Source organism: Xiphias gladius, chromosome 23 (genome assembly GCF_016859285.1).
Source record: "Xiphias gladius isolate SHS-SW01 ecotype Sanya breed wild chromosome 23, ASM1685928v1, whole genome shotgun sequence".
NCBI classification, from domain to species: domain Eukaryota; kingdom Metazoa; phylum Chordata; class Actinopteri; order Istiophoriformes; family Xiphiidae; genus Xiphias; species Xiphias gladius.
The window spans coordinates 7,094,895-7,106,218 of record NC_053422.1 but is presented as its reverse complement, the minus strand read 5'-3'; positions in this window follow the sequence as shown (position 1 = coordinate 7,106,218).

Sequence of the window (11,324 nt, the reverse complement as noted above, 5' to 3'; positions counted from 1 at the left end):
GGGATGATTCATCTATTCGATCACTTTTGTCAGTTATCAGTCAAGCATGATGATTCTCCACTACCTAACAGGTGAGAGGTTGTGTCGAGGTTATTTAACAGTTAAAATGGGTGAGATGGGGGGGGGGACCAACAGAGGTGGACTCGGTACGCTTCTGGTTTTGACAGCGAACCTGCAACCAAACACCATGTTTATTTTTGAATAAATGAATATCACCTTTTTTTTTCTGAGCTGCTCATAATACATAAAAGGGAGGCTGTGTTTCAAAATCATTTAAATTCTGAGGCACACCTACTATACCCACAGCTCACATCCATCTCTTGCAAGCCTATAAGCGAGTTAGCACAGGCATAATCACGTTATCGTGTGTTCTGTATATACTGGTAAATCTACATGCGAGGCTGTTGTTGCATAGGTTCCTCATCCATACAGTATGCCGCTGATTTTTCTTATTGAACTGTGTTCAAGAAAAAAAAAAAAAAGAAAACTGTTTCAATCCAGCAACTATTATACTCCCTCTACACACGCACAGACACTGATTATGATTATATGTCGTGAATATGCATTCTGCATGCCAGCCACACAGCAGAAGAGTGGAGGGGCCATCAAGGGGCTTGGCGACTGTGGGACCCCCTGCTGAGATGAGAGGGGAGGTAAGAGCCAAGGAGAGGGGAGTGCGGAGAAGGCTAACCAATCGGCTGTGCGCTGGGAATGGGACCAATCATGGCTACTGCTTGGGGCTCTGTTGCTCCCTCTTTCTCTGTAATTCTCCCTTTTTTGTTACATCTCCGTCTTCTCTATTTCTCTGTTCTTAATCTCTCTCTCTCTCCAACTCTGTGCCCTTCTTCTTCACTGCTGTCTGCCTCATGAATCTCGTGATCGGGCGTCACACACCCCTTTTAGTCGTAGCCTCACCTATATACTCCCGAGCACACCCCCTCCAACTCCCACCTCGAACCCCAACTTGGGTTTTCCCCTCCTCCATCAAACCCTTTCCTCCCCCTGGTTCCTCATTCACTGGCCACCCTGCTTTACACAGTCCTCTCCTCTTCTTCAGATTATTATTCTGTCTGCAGTCACTAAGGAGATGCACACACCATCCATCACTATGTACAAATTCTCAGTGCGCGGATTCGGTCGGGTCCTAATTAAAAAGGCTTTCCACTCGTTTTCTCGAGAGATAATTAGACTTTCATCTCACCAGGATGCCACATCCATAGATCCATTCTCTTCTTCTACGAAGCTTATAGAAGAAAAAAAGAAATAAATTCAATGGTCTTTAACCGCTGTCCTTCAGGGCACCAGTCAATAATTAAAGATATCTTTCGTTACAAAAAAAAGCCAGCCTTGTGAAAAAAAAAAAAAGACCAATATCTTCAATTCTTAAAGAAAATTGGTTAAACTGAATAGGAAATAAGGGAAACTTCCTTTTCAAATGAAAGGTTGAGGTTTCGCTGTGCATAAGGCTTCATATAGCAGTGCTATGAGTTTAAGAGATTGTTTTTTAAGTAAAAACACTGGTGCAGTGGTCCATTTATAGCGGGTCCACTGCGGTGCCTGGGTATAACTCGAATGTGAGCTTGGAGGCCGTGGAGCTTTGGGCCTGATATAAGACAGCTGGAATGGTTGAATTATTGAAGAGCACGAACCAGCTCTGAAACACGGGCCATGTCCTCCCAGCTGCTCCGTGAGCTGAAGCCGACACTTCAGCAGGCGTCAGACGTGTGCAGTTAACAGGGTCCATCTGTTATTGAGGCATAATGAACACAGTCAGAGCCACGGAGAAATGAATCACTGCCACTTTATTAGCGCACGACAATAGCAATGATTGTGCCATCCATACAGTCACAACGGTAATAATTATGACATTTCTGATTATAATGATGATTAGGAGGAAAATGATGGCAGTGGAGATGATGATGATAATGAAGATGATTGTGTCTGCTATGATGATGACGGTGCACAAACACACGGGTTGGAAAAATCAACATGGTGACAAGATTCACATTTATGTTCATTATGCATGCATGAAACAAAAAATGATTTGCATATCTACACTGGACTGGAGGACCTGGAGGACCGGAGAAAAATAGCAAAACATTAAAATCAGTGTAGCTAAAATTGTTGACAGCTTCATGCAAACACCTGCCAAATTGAAAACTCATCATTCTAATGTAGAACAGGCCAGCGACGAAAGGCATGCAGAGTGTAACCTCCAAAATCAATAACCAGCCTGCCTTTCATTACATAAGTGAAATTTGTATTCATCTCAGAGATATATATTTATCCCACTTATACCCTTGGCTCAGGAGCAAATTCATTTAGTAATGATTACCTGACTCTGGTAAAACCAATTTCCATTCACTTGTTACCCCAAGTTGGTGACAAGGGCACAGCCAGGGTCACTTTTCAGCTGTTTTTTTGGTTGCAGGTGCACCATCAGCACTTGATGTCATGGACTGTGTGTGTGTGTGTGTGTGTGTGTGTGTGTGTGTGTGTGTGTGTGCGTGCGCGTGTGCGTGTGTTTGTATCTGTGTGAGAGGGCATCCATTTGCTAAAAGACCATCAAAGAGGGAACGTAACAATGACACAAACCGAGATAGTGCATCTGCGCTTCAGCGCCGTTGCTTAGTTTGAAGCCTGTCAGCGAGGCTGTGTGGGTGTTCAGCAGGCTCACTCCCCCCGAGAACTGCATTCAGATAAAAATACTCAAACGGCTCATAGATTCCGAAAGGGCTGCGGCGTTTCGATGTGAAACTTTGATGACTGTAGAAAAGTACGTTTTTCTTAAAGAGGGGATGGGGCTTGATTTAAGAACACACTTACTTCCACAGCCAAGAAGAGCTGAAGTTATTTTTGTCAACACCAAGTGCGTTAGCCCAGGTAGACACGGTACCTTTGTGTCATTGAAGGCAACTTCTTTCCTCCAGGAGGAGCCTTATGTGACTGTGGGTAGAAGAGAAATAAACAATTTGAGATACAGTATACTGACTTGCTCGGTAAAATCACGTGATTGTAATACACTCTGCCAAAAGCCAAAATGATCAAACCAGTTAAAAAAAAAAAAAGAAGATTTGAACGGGTGATAAATATGTTGGGTAAATTAAATACATACACCTTCATTTAAGTTAAAAGCATGGATAAACACAATGTACTTACTAAGCTACCAACACACAAACAACTATAAGCTTTTGTGTTCATTGAACACACTCTTTCAACATTAACAGTGCTGGTGGAAAAAGCAAATGGACCTTTGGATTCAACAACCTCCTTCGGCAGGAGTAACGTGAAACAGGAGCTTCTGGTAGCTGCGGACCAGACCTGCCCAACACTCAGGGGGGATTTTTAACCAGCCCTCCTTACAGGTCACTCCACGGCATCTGTATTGGGTTAAGGTCTGGGCTCTGACCGGGCCGCTCCAAAAGGCGGATTTTGTTTGTTTGAAGCCATTCTGAAGTACACTTACTTCCTAGTTTATGCTAATTGTCCTGATGAATCACCCAACTTCTACTGAGCTTCAGCTGGCGGACAGCCACCCTGACATTATCCTGTAAAATACCTTGATAAACTTGGAAAATTCATTTCATTTTTTTTTCTCTCGTGAACAGAGATAATAACCAGCTCCAATAATTCATTTAAGCCTTTAGCTGTAACTCATGGGTTGTTTTTTACCCCACTGAGCTTAGCTGCATATCCACAATTCTGATCATAAGTCTGAGATTTCATTTTTGCGAGGCTTGGTTCACATAAACGGGTGCTCTTGTGAATAGCCAATTCAAAATGTTTAGTAACTCTATCCCACGCCTCCAATCTTGTTCCATTGATTGAACTCCAGGTTTGATAACTCCTGACTCCAATTAGGTTTTGTTGATGTCATTAGCCGAGGGGTTCACATACTTTTTCCAGCCTACACTCTGAATGTTTGAATGCTTTGTTAATTATGGACAAGAACAATACATTGATTTGTGTGTTCTTTGTTAAAATAGATTTTTTTTGTTCACAAATATAACTTAGATGAAGATCTGAACATATTTTAAAACAAATTTATTCATAAATGCAGATAATTCCAAAGGGTTCATTTAGTTTTTCTTGCTAGGAGGGCAAATAATTCAGCGTTGGTTTTTATTTTGTTTTTTTTTTAAACAATCATTAACATCATAACAAACTAACATTTAATAAAACATAGACTACACATGCATACACATGGCTTGGATTTTCACCTTACATCAATCTAGAAGCTGTTGGATAAGTTTTGTTTTTTTTTTCCGCTGACAATCATGATACCTTAAAAAGACCCACTCTGTGTTCGAGTTTGAAAAGAGGATCAGGAATCTAGTCACTGATTTCAAGATGTAAACACCGGCCCAACTCTTATCTAAATATAGTTCTTGCTTGGTTAGTTGATTGAAAAGTTAACTAGTATAGCAGGCACATTAACTTGTGTCCTGTTTGTGTCAGATGTAGCTACAAGCTATTGAGAGAATATTTGCTTTGCATTTTTTGTTTTGTAATCACTCCATTTTTGAGCCGTGTCCAAGGTTTCTGAATTTGAACTCGTGAAACCATTTGTTGAGATCATGTCTTTACACCTGAAAAATATAAAACTGAAGATGAATCTACAGTTATTAGTAAATCATGTTAACTTACTGTAATATTGCCTGCTAAGTAATGGTCTATAAATAAACCATGGCACTGTATGATGTGACGCAAGTCTCAGATTTTGTAACGCTTAATTGGAAATTGAATGAACAGTAGACTCAGACACCTCAGTGACATTCATTAGCTAAAAGACAATACATGTTTTTTTTGTTTACCTAAAAAAATACTAATTAAAAGACGACGCCACAGAAAACTGTGGCTGCGGGGCACAGTGCCAAAGCCAAGAAATTGGAGGTGGGTTATTTTATTCCCATTTTATCCAAACATATTCTCAAGCCACCCAAACAGAACTGAAATGGGCCAAGGGGAAAACACATTTTAATACAGTTTCTGGGTTGTTTTATTTCAACTAAGGCACTGGTTTTATGGTTGGGGAAAGTGTGGACAGTGTAACTTTCAGCCATATTCCGCTCTAGCAGAAGTAAAAAAGGCTTAATGAAATGTATTTAACTCCTCAGGCTTATCAAGATAAAGACAGTTACCAGCTGCACCCCACAAGGCTACATTTGGAATTTCATTGCTTGCAGTATCATTTACACAGCTATTCAATTTGTTTCTCCCCATTAAAAACCACGGAGATAACTGTAGCTAATGCCATCAGCAGTCATTTTGTCAATCGTGTGGATGTATCTTTGTGTCATGAAGCAGTATAACACAAGTTTGGTCTCAAGTTCACGTAATTACCTTCTGAATGAATGGTTCCTTGGCCTGCAATCGACACTTGCCACCATTAGTAACAGCCGCTGAACTCCCCGGAGTGTCAAAATTAAACATTTTGCACTCTGGCGGTGAGGGCATATGTGACATCTTCATCCCACACGATTACTGGAGATCTAGTCCCTGATAATTCAGTTAGGCAAGTGTTTACATTTGTAAACCAAACTTTCATCCTCTGAGATGTTGCTCCTTCAGTAGGAGTCCTCATCAGCGTTGACATCAGTAGAAGTAGCTCAGCATCGGATCCTTGATCTCTTTCAGCTTACTTTACCTTCATGAGGAGATCTGTCGCATACGCTTTTACTCACACATCAACTTCTTTGGTATATATTTGCGGCAATTCTTTGAACTACACATTGTTTACATGTCTACTGAGAGCGGACACTTTATTTTCCCATTAAACTACCTATTGTAATGGTATTGGTTCTCACCAATCTTAGTTCTTCTCTAATTAGCTGCTGTGAGCATCTGACAAGAACAACAACATCTTTGCTGCTCTGCGGGGGGTAGCAGAGGGTCAAACAACAACAAGCTGGAAACAGCACCACAGCAACACACTCAGGCTTAACAGCTAAAATTAACTTCGCTGCTAAATTCATGCAAATATGAAAGTGAACATATATCTAACACTTAGTAAAACCATAACGAGCCGCCTGTTGCCATGCGATGCACCTAACCTAACAAGGATTTGTTATGAATAATGAACAGTTCAAGACAATTTTGGATAGGGAGCACTGTGGTGCATAAGGCGCATTAGCCTTTGCTTTTGATTCCTGTCCTGCTTTAGGGAGAGATGTTCAAAGCTCCTCCACAGCAAAATGCCGCGTGCTTTCAAAGACCCCCTGCTGCTCGTGTCAGAGCACCAGTTCTCTCTGTACTCCATAAATTAAAGTTATCCCAAATGTCTTGTGGCATAAATGGAGGCTTCAATCCTCTGCCCGCATTAATTAGGACTATAACACAACCTTGCTGTATCCTCATCAACAGCAAGTGGTTTTGTAACAACTTCAGTGTCCTTTCCCGAAAAATGTGTCAACTTTAGTTGATCTGTATTACAATTTGTTGAACGGGGGCTAGTCTGCCGGTTATGAAGCAGTTGTTAAAGCTACTGCATTACTTATCACTATCCGTTATTGTTTATTATCATCACCGTTTATTTTACTCACAATAAACAGTAATTAGGTGTAATAAGGAAGTTGCAGGGAGACTTTTTACAACATTTCAGTTATGCTGATTGGTGGAATTGCTAAAACTTGCCACACATATTTATGATTACAAAAAGGCTTTATTAAATCGAATATTTATGAAAATACTGTCCCTTGGGAATATACATTTTTCCGACTACACAAACCCCAGAGGTGAGAGGATTGATTACATTTTCCTGTCTTCTCTTGCCCTAATTAAAGATCTAAGGGATAGCTCCTCATGGGAGGACTAACTCAACTGTTTCATCCGTATGCCACGTCACCCTGGTTCATATGCTAATGGTACACTCCCTCTTTTACCTATGGATATATACTTAAGCTCATTTGTATAACCAAGTTCATTGTTTTTTGACCACGGAGAGATTCTATATTTAGCAGGTTGATGGGAGAACACTTCCGCTGTATTAAGGTGAGAATAAAGCACATGGGGAGAAATAAACATCCCTGTGATTTTCTCCGCTCTCCACAACATGACATTATGCATTATTTCATCTCCGTGGAGAACTGGAAATGGCATGATCTCTACATAGCAATATGTGCTCATTTAGGGTCCTGAAACTGTCAGAAAAAATGACAGAGCAAGGGAATTATCATAGCTTCTTCCCACTCATTCAAAAACCCATACTGCACGGAAATAAAACAGATGGTGAGGCATAAATGTTAGTCACTTCCATTGATTCAGGGACAGGTGCCAATCAAAGTGCTGCAACTGACGACTTTGATGATGACAGAGCGCAGAGTTAACATGCTTCATTATGCTTCCTCATTATCTGGAGTGACGCACGCCAGCGAGTTTCGACAAATGGACCTCGTGCCTTCAAAACAGCTTCATTTGAATCCGAGTCAATAATTCTCTCCCCAACCTGAAAGAAACAATGATCCAAACAGGGACTACAATACTCTCAGCACTCCAGAGGACCTTTTCTTTTCCTGGGAAAGAAATTGGCCCTAAATTGAATTTGGAAATCAGCATGGCAAAAAAAAAATCTTTACTAAGCAAATGAGCCTGCATTGTCTTTTGGTATCTGAAGTCAGCGGGGAGAGGAGAGGTGTCCAACCCTGATTGGAAGCTCTATTGCCAACAAAACAATTCAATTGTGGTGCACAGACTGGTTGTTTGTCTCAATCATCCAAATAATTCCTCCTACATTCATCCTAATTACCTTCAATTGAACTGGTTGTGTTCTAGGAAGCAGTGGTAACAGTGGTCAGTGCTCAGAAGATACTGGGGCTGATTCTATTCAATTTGCCATCCCAAAGTGTAGTGTTAAACACGGCATGAAGTGAAAAATTACTTTGGAACATGACATTTGAGCAATTACGTTATCTCTGAAGATGAGACAGGCCAAAATATCACATAAAGGCTGTATCCCAGAGGTATGTTCGTTTGTACAACAAAGCAAAAGATACTTTTCCTTCTCTTTCATCTCCGGAGAGTGTCATGATCAAATGGCATTTGAATGACACAAACAACTACTTATAAAAAAAGTAATATATAAGGAACAATAAAATTAATGTTTGATTTCTGAAAAAAAAGAGGAAAACGACATACAGTACCAGTTGGCCTTGAGGAGCCCCTCGACATATACTGTATACACATACAGTACACACTACTATTACAAAAAGGTGATGTTCCCAGAGCCTAAGGTGAAATCTTTAAAGTAAAATGTTGACATTTTCGAGAAATACGACTAATTGCTCTTCTTCCTGAGAGTTCAGTGACGGGAATTGGTCATCTTACTCTTTGGTCAGGACCAAATTTGGAGAGTTTGCACCTGGTTTCCAGGTAGTTTGGCATATAACCCCTCTTATGGTGCAGGCAAACCAAAACTCGCCCGGTGACATTTACTCACGTGGTGTGGCCAAAAGCAGGAGGGTACCGGAAATATTGTAGGTAGGGTTGAAAACATAACCAGTGGGAGCTAGCGTGGCTAGCGGGCTAACAGTAGCAGTCTACCAAGCTGCAAATTCCCGAAAACAAGAATACAGACAACCAACGTTTCCGGAATGAAAGGTCAGTCCCACCCCCTCTCTCAAACAGCAGGACGCTGGAGAGCCTTGCGATTCTGCGGGTCAGAGTTAAATTGGATTGAACTCTGTGTGGAGCGAATGAGGCGGGTCAATTTGCGACTGGAAGAATGTGTCAAGTCCCATAGACATGAATGGGGAATGAATTTCTGACTGCACCATTCAAACGACGATTTGACATTTTTACATTTGGGTTTTTGTTAAGATTAATCAAAGTAGATAACTTTTTAATTATTGACCTTTAAAGGTGTTGGATTTTGTTACATTTGTACAGAGCCAGGCTTGCTGTTTCCCCATTTCCAGTCTCTGTGCTGAGCTATGTGAGCCAGCTGTATACCGTAGCCTCAAATTTAGTCCTTCTCTCTTCGATCTTTTCATCTAACTCTCAGCAAGAGACCAAATAGCCCAATTACCCAAAATGTCTGACTTTTCCTTTAAACCACCGGTTTTGTCAGACTAAGAATTCAAAAAGCAAAAACATTTAACTGCTGATTGAATTCTTTGTTAATCAAAACAGAAATGATATAAAACAGTGATATAAAACAGGGAAAAGCAGCAGTCCTCCCATTTGAGAACCTGCAAGCAGAAAACATTTGGTGTAAATGACTTAAATCATTAACTGAGTAGATTAAGTTTTATTTTTTAACCAAATAATTGATTCACCGACTAACTTTTAATTAATACATGAATTGTTCCAGCACTAGCACATACACACTTTTAGTGCATCCGACATATAAACAGATAAGATTTGTCTTTTGTCTTCCAAAAGAGAAATCTTACTACAGGGCCGTCACTCATTTGTTTTAGCTCAGATCAAAACAATTCACATCCTCAGGACCAGTCCTTCAAGATCGGTCAGGAATTCATTAAGTTTTAAGCACCACATCTTGACTCATTGCTGCCTGTCTGCAATACAAAGCCCGCATTGACACTTACATTCCTCTATTGCAGAATTTCTAGTCTAAGTTGTCAAGAGTCTTGGCAAATTGCTACATAAGCAGCCAGTCAAAAAGCAGCTGTTGTCATAGCTGTTAGGCATCAGCATAAATAGCAGCAAAAGAGCATTTTCTACCGTTCAGAACTGTCCATAGACACACTATAGCTTAGCAGCAGCCTTCCTGTTAAATTACTATCACTAACTGTACACTGTCATATGTTCACAGGGCTCAGGATACAACGCCACTTCAGGAAACGGCCGTCAGGGTTGATGCTTATTTTCTATTTCAAAAATGTCATTATTCCTCCTCGGCCGAACTACTGGGATGCATGTACTGTATAATGCTCGGTTGCCGTTCAACCAGGGCTCGTCAAAAAGTAGGTCCCGGAAAACCAGATTTTATGAAAGCAAATTGTGTAAAATTGACAAACAAAATGTAATTTTTAATATAGTGATACTGTGGGCATATTAGGAAAACAATGTTGCTCCTTAGTTTTTCAAATCTTTTGTTCAATCCTCAAACCTAAAAAATTAAAATAAATGTTTTATATATTTCAAAAGACTTCTCAACTTGTAGGGAGCATGTTTTTTTGTTTTTTTTTAATCATTATTTAAACATCTGAACTATATCCAGAAGGAAAAAGAAGGTGAGCAGATGCACTTGCCGTACTACTCTCTGGTGATGCATGGCATGAACTGCAGGCGTGTTTTTGTGCTTTTTATTTAATGTTGAACACATTTTTCTAAAATAGTGTGCCGCTCGAACTCAAGCATATCAATTTTTGGCATCAGTACTCAGGCACATACAGTAAGATAAATTGATTCCCTAACTCTTACACTGCTAGCGAGTGGACCTTGAAGTACTAGAGACAAGCATTAAGCTATAAGGACAAGGATTAGATGGTTTTACACTGCCAGTGCAAGCATTGTTCTTGGTAATTAGCACATTTGCCGGCATAATTTCCTCTAAGTAGGTTATTTACAAACTCACTGATGGTCATTACTTTACCAGTTAAATGAAGTGCAGATTTTATAATTGAAACACATTCACTTCCAATAACTTTCAGGCCTTTAACACATTTTCTATTTAGAGAAAGGAGGTCATGTAATCTCAGCTGTAGGGTAGGAGCTTTGCTATTAGTAAATTAGGCACATTTGACATTTGTTGATTAACCGGTGTTTTGTCACTTAAGAAGAATAACTTTAACTGCTGACAGCTTGTCTCATTACACTGTATTTCACAGTTACCGACAAAATCTTGCTGGACTAAAAATAGGCTATTCTGTCCAATGCAATATGAATATTGTGAGTCATTATTACCACTTTACTTATCTTTACAATAAGATGAAAAAAAGTATGTTCATAAGCACCATAATGACCCCACAACACCGATCTTCTTAGAGGCGAACTCAGGTAGCAACAAATAAGGACAAACAATGCACATCCAACCCATGACATGATCAACTGCAGAGGAACACAGCTCCACCCTGACACACTGAATAAATGACACAAGATCGGTGCAGTGTAATGAAGATATCAACTTCATAAAAAGCCTAATTGATTTGTAATACATCAATCACAAGCAAGCTGTAGACCAAGAAAGACAAGTTATTGATTTTCAACAGAAAGAAGAATAGCTGCTAGTCACTTAGCAAAGACCCACTGGGGCCTTGTTCAAAGTTAAGTCAACATGTAAAACGATACGAGTGACTACAATTACCTCTGCTCCTCATGATAGTGTGACCATGGGGAGCGTGGTATCCATTTATCTCTGTGCG